The sequence below is a fragment of the Scyliorhinus canicula genome, chromosome 8, assembly GCF_902713615.1.
Source record: "Scyliorhinus canicula chromosome 8, sScyCan1.1, whole genome shotgun sequence".
NCBI lineage: Eukaryota > Metazoa > Chordata > Chondrichthyes > Carcharhiniformes > Scyliorhinidae > Scyliorhinus > Scyliorhinus canicula.
The window spans coordinates 12,526,923-12,540,446 of record NC_052153.1 but is presented as its reverse complement, the minus strand read 5'-3'; positions in this window follow the sequence as shown (position 1 = coordinate 12,540,446).

The window sequence follows — 13,524 nt, the reverse complement described above, 5'->3', positions numbered from 1 at the left end:
GTAACTGAATGGCTCAGCAAGCCTGCGTTGTGGGGCGGCTGCTACAAAGTCAAGATAAAGATGGAACTCAATTAAACCGCGATGCCGATTACGCTACAGAAACTAACGAGAAGCATCTATAGACGTGATTGATTTGAACTTTGCAAAGTCTATCGGACTTGCGGAAACGACTTTCTCGACTGATCTTGCAAACATTATCGGCATAAATTGATGCCGGACCTTACAAGAAAGCCACAAATCACCTAAAAAGGAGAAGATTGCACAGCCTCGGGTACTGCAGTTGGGGAGGAGCAACTTGGTCAATAACCTGAAGACGTGGAGAGACGGGATGACGTGGCGTATCCAACCAGTGAAATCCGTTCGCACCTATGGGTAACTCAGAGATTCGGGGCATTGTAAGTGTAATTTTTCCAGAAACCGTAATTTACAATAAACGCACCCATCCTGAGTGGAAACAAATTGAATCTGATCTGAGTGTATCTCATTCATAATATTCTGGAGTGAGACTCCAAACTTGTGAATAAGGGGCTGGATTCTCCGGCTCTCCAGCCATGTTTTCTCGGCAGCGGGCCGCTTGCTGGTGGCAGGATTTTGTAATTCTCATGAATATGTGTGAACGACTGGCTGACCAAGTGATTAGGACCTCAATGTTATGTTAACTGGCACAGCATGGGAAAACAAGAGTGTCACGAGGGGAACCCTGGTGAGACTGGCTTGGATAGCAAGGAACCACAATGAGAACAGGTCAGCAGAATGGATTCTCTGCTGAGGGGGGTGAGATGATGCATTTTGGTAGAAGAAGAGGAAATATTGTTTAATGGCACAGCTCTAAGGAGTGTGCAGGGACAAAGGGTGCATGCGCATATTTGAAGGTGGGGGAAAATATTTTGAGGGCAGGTTGCAAAGTATTTGGGATCTCGGGCTTTGAATTGAATTTGTAAAGCTTGGGTTAGGCCTCCATGAGAGTATCATGTCCAGTTCTAGTGACCAGAGCTTTGGAAAGGATCTGAGGGTCCTTGAGGGTGGATTTACCTGAATGTTTCTGGGGATGAGGGAGTTTAGAGACAGGGTTAGCTTGGAGAAGCTAGCGGTGTTCTCCCCGTAGCAAAATAATCCATGGGGAAATTCTGAGAGAGGTGCATAAAATGTTGGCAGGTTTAGACAAAGGAAACCTGTTCACCTGATTTCACTCCACCATCCCCCTCCCATCTGATGCCATCCCCCTCCTTCGACCCACTCCATCTCACCCACTCCCCCCATCCGCTCGCACCCCTCCCAGCCCCTCCCCGTTCCCTGATCCAACTTCCCGCCACCCCCCCCACCGGTCTGAACCCACCCTCTACCCTCCCGGTCCAACCCACCCCCCCACCCCAACCGATCAAACTACCTTTGCCCCCACCGTGCTCTCCAGTCCGACCTGTCATAATATACACACAAGTATATGATGGTGCCCAGACAGACATTGATTGACACACAGGATGACCAATGAACACACAGAACACAGCAGCCAATCACCAGACAGGACATGACCACTATAAAGCCAGAGGGCACTAGTTTTCCCGCTCTCTCAGGATCCAGCCGCTGAGACAGTCAGAGCCCGTGAGCAACAACTAGTAAATACACCATGTGGTAGTAATATAGTCTGGTCAGGTTAGCCTCAGGTCTCCAGTCAGTCAGCATAGTGTCAACCCAAGTTAAAGTATGTATGATAGTTAAGAGTTCAATAAAATCGAGTTGCATTTCTCCAAGTGTTGGAAGCCTGTCTCTCTCACTGCTGCAGTAAATGCAGTCCTCGCAGACCCAGCTTACCTAACACATCACGACCCATTCCACCCACTCGTCCCTCCGATCCGCCCCAGCACCCCCACCCCGGTCTGACACCACCCAACCCCCCCCCCCCCCCCGTCTCCCCTGTGACCCAACCCCTCCACCCTACAGTCAGACCTATTCCCACCCCCCACCCCCACTTCGACCCAACTCCCCCCTTCTCTCTGATCCACTTACCTTTGAAATTTACTTTCTCCTTCTATCACGGCATTGGGCCATCAAAAGTGGACATTTATTTCTCCCCTGTACCGGAAATTGCCACTCTGACGAAGTTAGGGGCCAAACACTTAGAGCCACCATGGACTCAATGGGCCCAGTATCCTCCTTCTCTTCTCTAACAATGGCTCAATGACTGTTCGAAGACACTGCAATGGTGGTTTTTCTCTGCTGTGCCTTTTGTGGTCGATATTTTGCGTGGTTTTGTTTAGGAAATGAAGAAATCTAAAGAGATCAGTGGTCACACCTCCTACATATGGATGTTGAACATTGGGACAACATGCATAATATGCCATAGATCACCGTACTCACCATGCTGAATGGTGCCTGGGAACAATAGGGAACTCAGCTCTTCGATGAATATTCCCAGTTCAGATGTGCAGTTCCACCTCTGGAATGGCTGATTTGCTTGTCTGACTCAGGTTCACCAGTGAGAGAAGTGGAACAAAATGGCACGTCCATTAGATCAAGCAACATGGGGAATTGCACCTGCTCTGGTTACTGCTAAATCCAGTGCAGAGCCCAGTCATCCAGTTACTTATTATTATTTATAGGAAAAGTTAAAAGAAAGTTACGAGATACTAAATGAATACTTTTTGTCAGTATTCACTCAGGAAAAAGATAATGTTGTGGAGGAGAATGCTGAGACCCAGGCTATTAGAATAGATGGCATTGAGGTGCGTAGGGAAGAAGTGTTGGCAATTCTGGACAAGGTGAAAATAGATAAGTCCCCAGGGCCTGATGGGATTTATCCTAGGATTCTCTGGGAAGCCAGGGAAGGCTTTGATTTTTATGTCATCATTGGCTACAGGAATAGTGCCAGAGGACTAGAGGATAGCAAAGGTGGTCCCTTTGTTCAAGAAGGGGAGTAGAGATAACCCCGGTAACTATAGGCCGGTGAGCCTCACGTCTGTTGTGGGTAAAGTCTTGGAGAGGATTATAAGAGATACGATTCATAATCATCTAGATAGGAATAATATGATTAGGGATAGTCAGCATGGTTTTGTGAAGGGTAGGTCATGCCTCACAAACCTTATTGAGTTCTTTGAGAAGGTGACTGAACAGGTAGACGAGGGTAGAGCAGTTGATGTGGTGTATATGGATTTCAGTAAAGCGTTTGATAAGGTTCCCCACGGTCGGCTATTGCAGAAAATACGGAGGCTGGGGATTGAGGGTGATTTAGAGATGTGGATCAGAAATTGGCTGGTTGAAAGAAGACAGAGGGTGGTGGTTGATGACAAATGTTCAGAATGGAGTTCAGTTACGAGTGGCGTACCACAAGGATCTGTTCTGGGGCCGTTGCTGTTTGTCATTTTTATAAATAACCTAGAGGAGGGCACAGAAGGTTGGGTGAGTAAATTTGCAGACGACACTAAAGTCGGTGGAGTTGTAGACAGTGCGGAAGGATGTTACAGGTTGCAGAGGGACATAGATAAGCTGCAGAGCTGGGCTGAGAGGTGGCAAATGGAGTTTAATGTAGAGAAGTGTGAGGTGATTCACTTTGGAAAGAATAACAGGAATGCGGAATATTTGGCAATTGGTAAAATTCTTGGTAGTGTGGATGAGCAGAGGGATCTCGGTGTCCATGTACATAGATCCCTGAAAGTTGCCACCCAGGTTGATAGGATTGTGAAGAAGGCCTATGGTGTGTTGGCCTTTATTGGTAGAGGGATTGAGTTCCGGAGCCATGAGGTCATGTTGCAGTTGTACAAAACTCTAGTACGGCCACATTTGGAGTATTGCGTACAGTTCTGGTTGCCTCATTATAGGAAAGACGTGGAAGCTTTGGAACGTGTGCAGAGGAGATTTACCAGGATGTTGCCTGGTATGGAGGGAAAATCTTATGAGGAAAGGCTGATGGACTTGAGGTTGTTTTCGTTAGAGAGAAGAAGGTTAAGAGGTGAGTTAATAGAGGCATACAAAATGATCAGAGGGTTAGATAGGGTGGACAGCGAGAGCCTTCTCCCGCGGATGGAGGTGGCTAGCACGAGGGGACATAGCCTTAAACTGAGGGGTAATAGATATAGGACAGAGGTCAGAGGTAGGTTTTTGCGCAAAGAGTGGTGAGGCCGTGGAATGCCCTACCTGCAACAGTAGTGAACTCGCCAACATTGAGGGTATTTAAAAGTTTATTGGATAAGCATATGGATGATAATGGCATAGTGTAGGTTAGATGGCCTTTAGTTTTTGACTTCCCATGTCGGTGCAACATCGTGGGCCGAAGGGCCTGTACTGTGCTGTATCGTTCTATGTTCTATGTTCTAAAGCAATCAGCTCTGAAGTGCTACCTTTGATTCTATGGCCCACATTTTACAGTCAGCGGACAAGCAATGACGCTCGGCGCTGACTTTAAAGAACGCTGCCCACGGAAATCTAAGGCTCTCGATGGAGTATATTTCCCCATTCCCAACAGCTGCTTGCATCTAGATCCAAGTAGAGGGGAGCTCCAGGTGTGGAGCAACAGTCATATCAGCAAGCAGGCCAATCGGCCAATCGTAGATTTCATAGAATTTACAGAGCAGAAGGAGGCCATTCGGCCCATCGAGTCTGCACCGGCTCTTGGAAAGAGCACTCTACCCAAGGTTAACACCTCCACCCTATCCCCATAACCCAGTAACCCCACCCAACACTAAGGGCAATTTTGGACACTAAGGGCAATTTATCATGGCCAATCCACCTAACCTGCACATCTTTGGACTGTGGGAGGAAACTGGAGCACCCGGAGGAAACCCACACACACACGGGGAGGATGTGCAGACTCAGCACAGACAGTGACCCAAGCCGGGAATCGAACCTGGGACCCTGGATCTGTGAAGCGATTGTGCTATCCACAATGCTACCGTGCTGCCCTTGGCATTCCGACAGAAAGTAAACCAGAAAGTTATAAGCACCGGTGTCACTTTACTTTAAATTTAAATGGGTCCCTCCAGCCATGTTGTCAGGCAGCAGACAACCTAGAAATCCCCTTCTTGGCAGGTTAGAAATTGTCATTGGAATGGCATTGGGTCCACTCAACTTTTGAATGTTAACTAGGTCCAGCTTGCGAGTCTTTTACTGCCTGCTTGATTTTGAGGCAATGATTGGTTAAGCAGCCAGGGTGGTGTTTGGGTGGCTCGATTTCAATATTTAACCCACCCCACTGCGCTCCCCACCCTCTATCCTTCCTCACCATAGTTACATGAATCAGGGCTGAAGCTGATCCTCACAAGACTGAATGACAATCAACCGGATAATCTTCATTAGTAGTAGGGCATCCGACTGAAGCTGGACAAGTAAGGAAAAGCAATTCTTGGTTCCAAACCATCTTGAAGGGAGCATTGCAGACACAAAATAAGTTGCTTCAACTAGTGATTAGCACTGTGGCTTCACAGCGCCAGGGTCCCAGGTTTGATTCCCTGCTGGGTCACTGTCTGTGCGGAGTCTGCACGTTCTCCCCGGGTCTACGTAGGATAGGGTGGAAGTCAGGGCTTAACTGGTTCGGTGCAGACTTGATAGGCCGACCGGCTCCTTCTGCACTGTAAGTTCTATATTCTATGTTCGTCTGAGCATTCGGCAGATGAACAGATTTCGGCTGAAGTGATAAATATTGTCTGTTTTCAGGGGATCCAATTTATTGGATGCTTTTGTTTGTAAACGAGTGGCAAATGGTCAATGTGCCTTCAGGAGGGTTTGAGTGGATGAAGCAGCTGGACTTAAGATGGCATCAAGTCCACATGGGTGCCAATTTGGAGTTGGCTCCATTACCTGAAAGGAAGTCACTTTTTGACTGGTACATTTCTCATCGCAGGAGAATAGAGAATTGCAGCTCATCCTTGCTTTTCAGAATCGAGGGAAAAAAATCCCATTCCCATCTAATTAATTTCTTTGTGTCAGGCACCTCGGGCAGGAGTCTCCCTTTTAGGGACTAAGTCCCCAGGCCCGCCAGAAAACGAGTGAGAATCACTCCGGACTTTTTCCTCAAAAGTCCGGGGTGATTCTCCGTTTTCCAGGGGGCTAGCAAAGCCCCGGCATGCGTCCTGCAGCTCTGGCTGCCGGGCGGGGCCCTGCCGTCCAGACCGTGCGGCCGCGCATGCGCACGGCAGTCACATGCGCGCGGCGGCCCACTTCAGCGCGGGCGCCGGCGACATGGCAAAGCCACACAGCAGGCCCACGCGGAGTAAGGTAGGTCCCCGTCAGATAGCGATGGCCCACCGATCGGTGACCTCCGACCGCGGAACTGGCCACCGCTGAGGCCCCCCCCCCCCGGGAGTCAGATACACCTCCCCCCCCCCCCCCCCCCACCAGGACCGCCGCCGTGGCTGCGGGTCCGAGCTCACACCGGGTGGTACCAGATGTAAACCACGCCTGGGAGAGTTCGGCCGGTCGACCATGGAGAACCGCCATGGGGGCCTGTTCCAACGGCCCCCAACCTGCGCCGCGTCTACCGCGTGCTGGATTTTCAGCGTGAACGGCTATTCTCCACCCCCGTGCCGGGCGCGATTCCGGCGCGGAGGGTCAGAGAATCCCGCCCCTTCTCTCTTGCCTTTGCTGATTCGATCAGCTGTGTTCCATGTCATAATATACACATCAGTATATGATGGTGCAGAGACAGACACTGACTGACACACTGCAACACCAATCAACACACACAGCACAGCAGCCAATCACCAGTTCGGGCACGCTCACTATAAAGCCAGAGGGCACTAGTTTTCCTGCTCATTCGGGATGCATCCTCTGAGAAGGACAGAGCTCGCAGCTTGTAGCACAGACCTTCACCGTGTGCTAGCAGTTTAGACTGGTCAGGATAGGCATAGATCTTCAGTTTAATCTAACATAGTGTCGACCCACAGTGCATGTATGTTCAACAGTTCTTCACTTAATAAAATAGTGTTGTACTATTACAAGTGTTGGTAGCCTGTCTATGTTACTGCTAAGGTAAACGCAGTCTCCACAGATGCAGAGTACTCAACACATCATTCCATACGTTCATTACCCTCGTTTTCAATATTTAAAATCAAAGCCATCTTTTTGCCCTTCTTTCAAGTTCGAGACCACATGTCCTCATTCCAAATCAAGCCAGGCATCAATAATCTTCTGGGAGTCAGTCAGTTCAGTTGCCCCCCACAAGCTGACTGTAAGTTTTAATGTGCCAGAGTCCACTTGGACTGTTTAATATCTGCTAATGTAACAGAGTGACTCAAAATGGACAGCAGTACCTGAGATCGGAACTGACTATTCATTTTCCTATTACGTGAACCTTTGACTGATCCGGGTGATCGGCAAAGGAATTGACACCGACAATAGAACTAACGTTTTTACACAGTGTGATGATACGCATAAAGCAAATTTGTACATACTGTTATGCACGACCTCCCACCACTAGGTGGCAGTGTAAACCCGTGACTCTGTGGCTGGGTGTTGGGGGTAGTTGGTGTTGGAGGACAGACGTATTTTGCAGTGGCTCAACAATACTTAATCAGTGTTAGTAGTTTGTTATTTTATTTATACTAGTTATCTTATCAGGCAGTTGTTTAATAATAAATTATTTAAACTCAGATGTTCTGTGGTGCTTCATTCACTTTGGCCAGTCTGCAGAACGTGACACACAACATTCTTCTTCAGTGATCACTCACTAACAGGTATGATTGTCCACCTAAGAAACTCCATGTTACCGGTCATGGGCTCTTGCGTGACTGATAAGCCCGATCCTCGAGCCGCATCTCTGACCGCGCACTTGGTTAGGGTCCAGACTGCACTGTCTGAACGTATGCTGGAAGCAGACACTATTGGGGCTTTCAAGATGGACTCAAATATGTGCCTGAAGAGAAAATAATCTCGGCACGAGGCAGAAAGGGAGCAGGAGTGGGACGAGTTGAGTTGCTCTTGTGGAGAGCCAGCATATGGAAGATTGTCTGAATGGCCTCCTTCTGTGTTGGTTCTGTGTAACCATTCTATGACCGGCACCCCTCCCTCAACCTCTTTCCTAGTGAGACTGACGAAAGTCTGAGCAAAGTGAGACCGGTTATAAATCATCAAGTGGCTTCCGATACTGCAAGCGAACACGCAGAGTGTTTATCATGATCGATTTGCATAACTCAATCAGTACAACCCATCAATGTGTAACGATACAAAAGAGTGACCACGCTACGCATTCCCACGTTATAATTACCTTACTGCATGCTCCATTTAAGTTTGGCAGAAGCTTGCTGCTACCACTTTATGTTCATGTTTCTTTCCGCATGAGGGGACCGAATGAATGTGAGCTAAATTTACTGATGACACAAAGATAGGCCAGAAAGAAAGTTGTCAAGAGGATGCAAAGAGTCTGCAAAGGGATATCGATCAGTCAGGAGAGTGGGCAAGATTTTGGGAGGGGGAGTATAACGTAGGACAATGTGGTGCGGCGCGACCCCGCCAGCAGTGGGGGCCCTCCTCCCCGGTAGCCAGCCAATAGAGTTTCCCATTGCAGCCACCCCCCCCCCCTCCCGCCGTCGGGAAATCCGTGGGCGCGAATGCGCTGCTGGCCAAGTGGAGGATCCCTCCGATGGAGAATCCCACCTGTGAACCTTTCCACTCTGGCTCGAAGAATGGAAAAGCAGTATGTTATTAAAACGGAGTGAGATTGTTGAACTCCACAGTACAGAACGTACCTGGGTGGCCCTAATACACAAATCACTAAAAGTTAGAATGCCAATTATTAGGAAAGTAAATGGAATATTGTTCCTTATTGAATTGTGTGTTGTAGGGAAGCTTTGGTGCGGTTGTTCAGGGTCTTAGTGAGTCTGTACCTGGGGTATTGTGCACAGTTTAGGTCTCCTCATATATTTATGGATAGAATTAGGTTAGAAGCAGTTCAGAAAAGGTTCACTTGACCGATTCTTGGGTTGAAGGGGTTAGCTTGAGAGGAAAGGTTGGATAGGCTGCGCCTACATCCATTAGATTTTCGAAGAATGAGAGGTGATCCTATTGAAACATGGGCCAGAATTTAACTTTGCTCAGATGGACGTGCGCCTGACTCAGAAACATATGAAATGTCGCTCGAAAACGATGAACATGTATCCTGAAATCATTACGCAATATTTCGCTTGGCGGGCACACGCAAGAGTCGGAGGCACGCCCACCGACAATCAAGCAGGCACATTTAGTCCATGGAGGGGCCAATTGGATGAAATTTTGCGTGGCATGTCTGTTCTTACGGTTGGCAAGCGGGGCGAATGGTCGGGAGGCCTCTACGTTTTACCTGGAAATGCTTCCAGTGTGCGTTCCACGCTGGCTGTCCATTCATTGGTCAGCCGGCATGGAGGCACTGTTCGGGGGCCAATCGGGGCTCGGAGTGCATTTCATGCCTGCTTCCAAGACCGCCAACTTCCCACGCCTGACATGCAGAACATTAAGGCACAGAAGGTTGAAGGGACCTGAACACTGGAAGGAACCTATACCGTCATCACTTTGTGTCGCCACTCTCTGGAAACCAGGAAGAAGTGGTTTTGGTGAGAACAGAGAAGGAGATGCCTTGGATGTTTGGATAGGTCAACGCAGTGGAACCAGGAAGAAATATTGTGATATTGTGTGTGTTTAAAAAGTTACTTCATCTAATCTAAAGTCATAGGGCGCAATTCTCCAGCCTCGTCCCGCTCTCGCTCAAGTGTAAGAGGCCGGTGAATAGCGGGAGAGGCCAAAACCGAGATCCACGCCAGGCCCCAAGCAGTTTGTGATGAAACCGGCCCGCTCCCCGTGGGCAAAATCAGGATCTCGCCGCAGCGTGGTGAGAAACCTATTATGAACACACAAAACGTCTGAACGCCCCAGGGGATGGGACACAGCTCTGGGGACATGTCCACGGCCGGAGATTGGGTAGTTGCCTCGGGGAGGAGGAGATGCCTGGAGAGATGGGCAAAGGGTCCAGGGTTCAGCCCGCATTGCTGAAGTGACAGAGGCATCATAATGGTTGTGCAAAAAGGAGTTTAATGTGCTGTACAATACCCCAAACCCATCCCCCTCCCTACCCTCGACCGACAGCCCCCCCCCCCCTCCCACCCCCTACATACTTCCCCGGAACCCTCTGTGATCCTCGGTGTGCTTGGCCCTCCTTGCTCTACTATTATGTCTCGGTGTGTCCCCAGGATGCACATGTGAGGTGGAGGCAGCCAGCTGCCTACCTCGCCCCGTGGTCCTCGACACCCGTGGCAGGCGTCCTCGGGGGGCTCTGGGGCTGGAGGGTCCCGGCTCACTTGTCCCGTGTGCTGACTGTGCGACGCAGCCGCATCATAGGGTTGGAACTCAGAGGAGCTGGTGGCCACTGTCGCCACTCCACGGGACGGGTCTGGGTTGACACTCAGTGCCTCCTCCTCCCGGCCAGTGCCCATAAGACCCTGGTGTCCACCTTGGGGTGGAGGGGCAGCCGATTCGAGCCCTGTGTCGACGCCCTCAGCAATGCTCCTCAGTGACTGGGACACATCCCCCAGTAACCGGGCCATGCTCTGCAGCGCCTCGGCAATGCCCACCTGCGACTGGGACAAGCTGCTCAGCACTGTGGCCATTCTTATCCGAAAGCGGCACATGCGGGACGGCACGGCAGCACAGTGGTTAGCACTGTTGCTTCACAGCTCCAGGGTCCCAGGTTCGATTCCCGGCTTGGGTCACTGTCTGTGCGGAGTCTGCACGTTCTCCCCGTGCCTGCGTGGTTTTCCTCCGGGGGCTCCGGTTTCCTCCCACAGTCCAAAGATGTGCAGGTTAGGTGGATTGGCCATGATAAATTGCCCTTAGAATCATAGAATTTACAGTGCAGAAGAAGGCCATTTGTCCCATCGAGGCTGCACCGGCCCTTACAAAGAGCACCCTACTCAAGCCCACGTATCTACCCTATGCCTGTAACCCTGTAACCCCCACTTAACCTTTTGTTTTGGACACTAAGGGCAATTTAGCAATCTAACCACTATGCTACCGTGCTGCCCTGAGTGTCCAAAAACTTTAAGTGAGGTTTCTGGCATACTGGGATAGGGTGGAGGTGTGGGCTTAAGTGGGGTGCTCTTTCCAAGGGCCGGTGCAGACTCGATGGGCTGAATGGCCTCCTTCTGCACTGTACATTCCATGATTCTATGATTCTAAGGCCCGCGGAACCTCACCAAGGTCAGCCTGGTACTGGGTGACATCCCCCATTGAGGCAAACATTCTGTCGAGACCCTCGGCGGTGGCTGTCACCAATTGCGCAAAAGCCTTAGACACCTTCACTCATGGTGCCGACATCATTCACCACTGTGGTTGCCACCCTAGCAGTGTTGGCCTCTGTGCCTCTCATTGCCGGCGCCATCTCCAATACTCGTAGCCTCTGGGACTCCGCCAAGTCGGCTGGAGTATCGCTGACATCTCCCTCTCAATGTCCTGACCGCTCCCTATCGTCTCCATCAGCTCCGGGTAACCCTCTTCCAAATGGGCCCTGGTATCCAGCAGCCCTCAGACTGCTGTCATGCCTGGGGGCTCCGGCTTCCACCAGATGTGCATCAGCAGCAGAGTGGAACTCGCCAGATTATTTCCCAAGAGCCTGTCCACTGACATTTCCCACCGACACGTGTGCACCTGTGCTGGTGGAGGATGGGGAAGACATCTGAGATATATCGACTGTGGTACCCTCAGATCTCTCCTCCGAGGTCTTCTCCTCGGAGTCAGGAGAGGGGGGCCACCCAGGATGGGCCAGCTCTGTTGGCTGGAGTACCTGTGGGAGAATGGACATGTGGTCAGTGGGAGGGATGGGTCAGTGAGACAATCCTCCGGGTGGAGCCTAGTGGTTCCTCATTTCTGCGGCCTCCGTCAGACTCCGCATTGGCGATCGCCCTGTCCTGGACCAAACCGGTCACACACAGGGCCCGCTCCTCAAGGGTGGTGAGGATTCTGATGTCTGGCACCCCACTGCCAGTCTGGGCCCTCCCCCTGCCGATTGTGGGAGAGTTTTTCCTGAGGAGACACAGAGAGGGCATCGTTAGCCGCACGCGTGCTTCACAGTTGTGTGGGGGGGGGGGGGGGGGAGGTGGTGTGAAGGAGGGTTTGGGGGAGTTAAAGGGGGAGTGAACGCTCCCATGGGGGGTTGAGAGTTCTCGATGGAGGGAGGGGTGGGGGTGGGTGGATGGGGGGGGATATGGGAATATGGTGTCTACTCACTCGTGCTGCCTGGTCTTACAACACCAGGTTAAACTCCAACAGGTTTGTTTCAAACACTAGCACAGCTCCTTCCTCAGGGGAATGAAGAGGTATGTTCCAGAAATATATATATAGACAAAGTCAAATATGCAAGACAATGCTTAGAATGCAAGCATTTGCAGGTAATTAAGTCTTTACAGATCCAGAGATAGGGGTAACCCCAGGTTAAAGAGGTGTGAATTGTCTCAAGACAGGACAGTTGGTTGGATTTCGCAAGCCCAGGCCAGATGGTGGGGGAGGAATGTAATGCGACATGAATCCCAGGTCCCGGTTGAGGCCGCACTCATGTGTGCGGAACTTAGCTATAAGTTTCTGCTCGGCGATTCTGCGATGTCGCGTGTCCTGAAGGCCGCCTTGGAGAACGCTTACCCGGAGATCAGAGGCTGAATGCCCTTGACTGCTGAAGTGTTCCCCGACTGGAAGGGAACATTCCTGCCTGGTGATTGTTGCGAGATGTCCGGTCATCCGTTGTCACAGCGTCTGCATGGTCTCGCCAATGTACCACGCTTCGGGACATCCTTCCCTGCAGCTTATGATGTAGACACGTTGGCCGAGTCACACGAGTATGTACCACGTACCTGGTGGGTGGTGTTCTCACGTGTCAAACCCGTTGACAGGGAGTATGAAATACAGTCCTTATTTCACTGTCCCCGCACACCTTGACACTAAATTCACCATTCTCTCATTTTCCAGGTCAAACTACACCCTGTTTATTTCACAATCCTTCAGTGCGATATATGAATGAGAATCCCAATTTTATGCCCTTGCCAGGTGCTGGTTGGTTAACCATCTCCCACTTCCAATAACTCTCTCGAAAATTAAATAGGCGAGGACAAGTCTATTGAATTGCAGGCATTGACCAGCTCCTTGTTACAGTAAATTTTGATCTCGTGATTGTTTCTTTAAACTGCGTTAGCTTTCGGTGATGGATGACAGGCGGCAGCAGCCAATTTTCACTCCATATCACTGTGAACAGCATTGAGCGAGAGAGAGTGGGAGGAAAGATAACTTTTGAGGTCTTCTTTGCGATGCCTGATGGATCATCATGGTAACGTGTCATATTGTCTAATTTCAGATCAATTAATAAAAGGAATTTTCACTGTGCATATTTATATTAATATTGCATGAACCTATTAAATCAACACTTTTTTAATGAGCAACAAGCTTCAAAAAACTCTCAGTGTAACATGAGGAATGAAGGAGCACTTTTCATTGAATCCATGTCACGCTTGGGAATTTAGGGCGGGATTCTCTGATCCTGAGGCTAAGTGCTGATGCCCTCGTAAACGGCGTCGTGTTTTACGACGG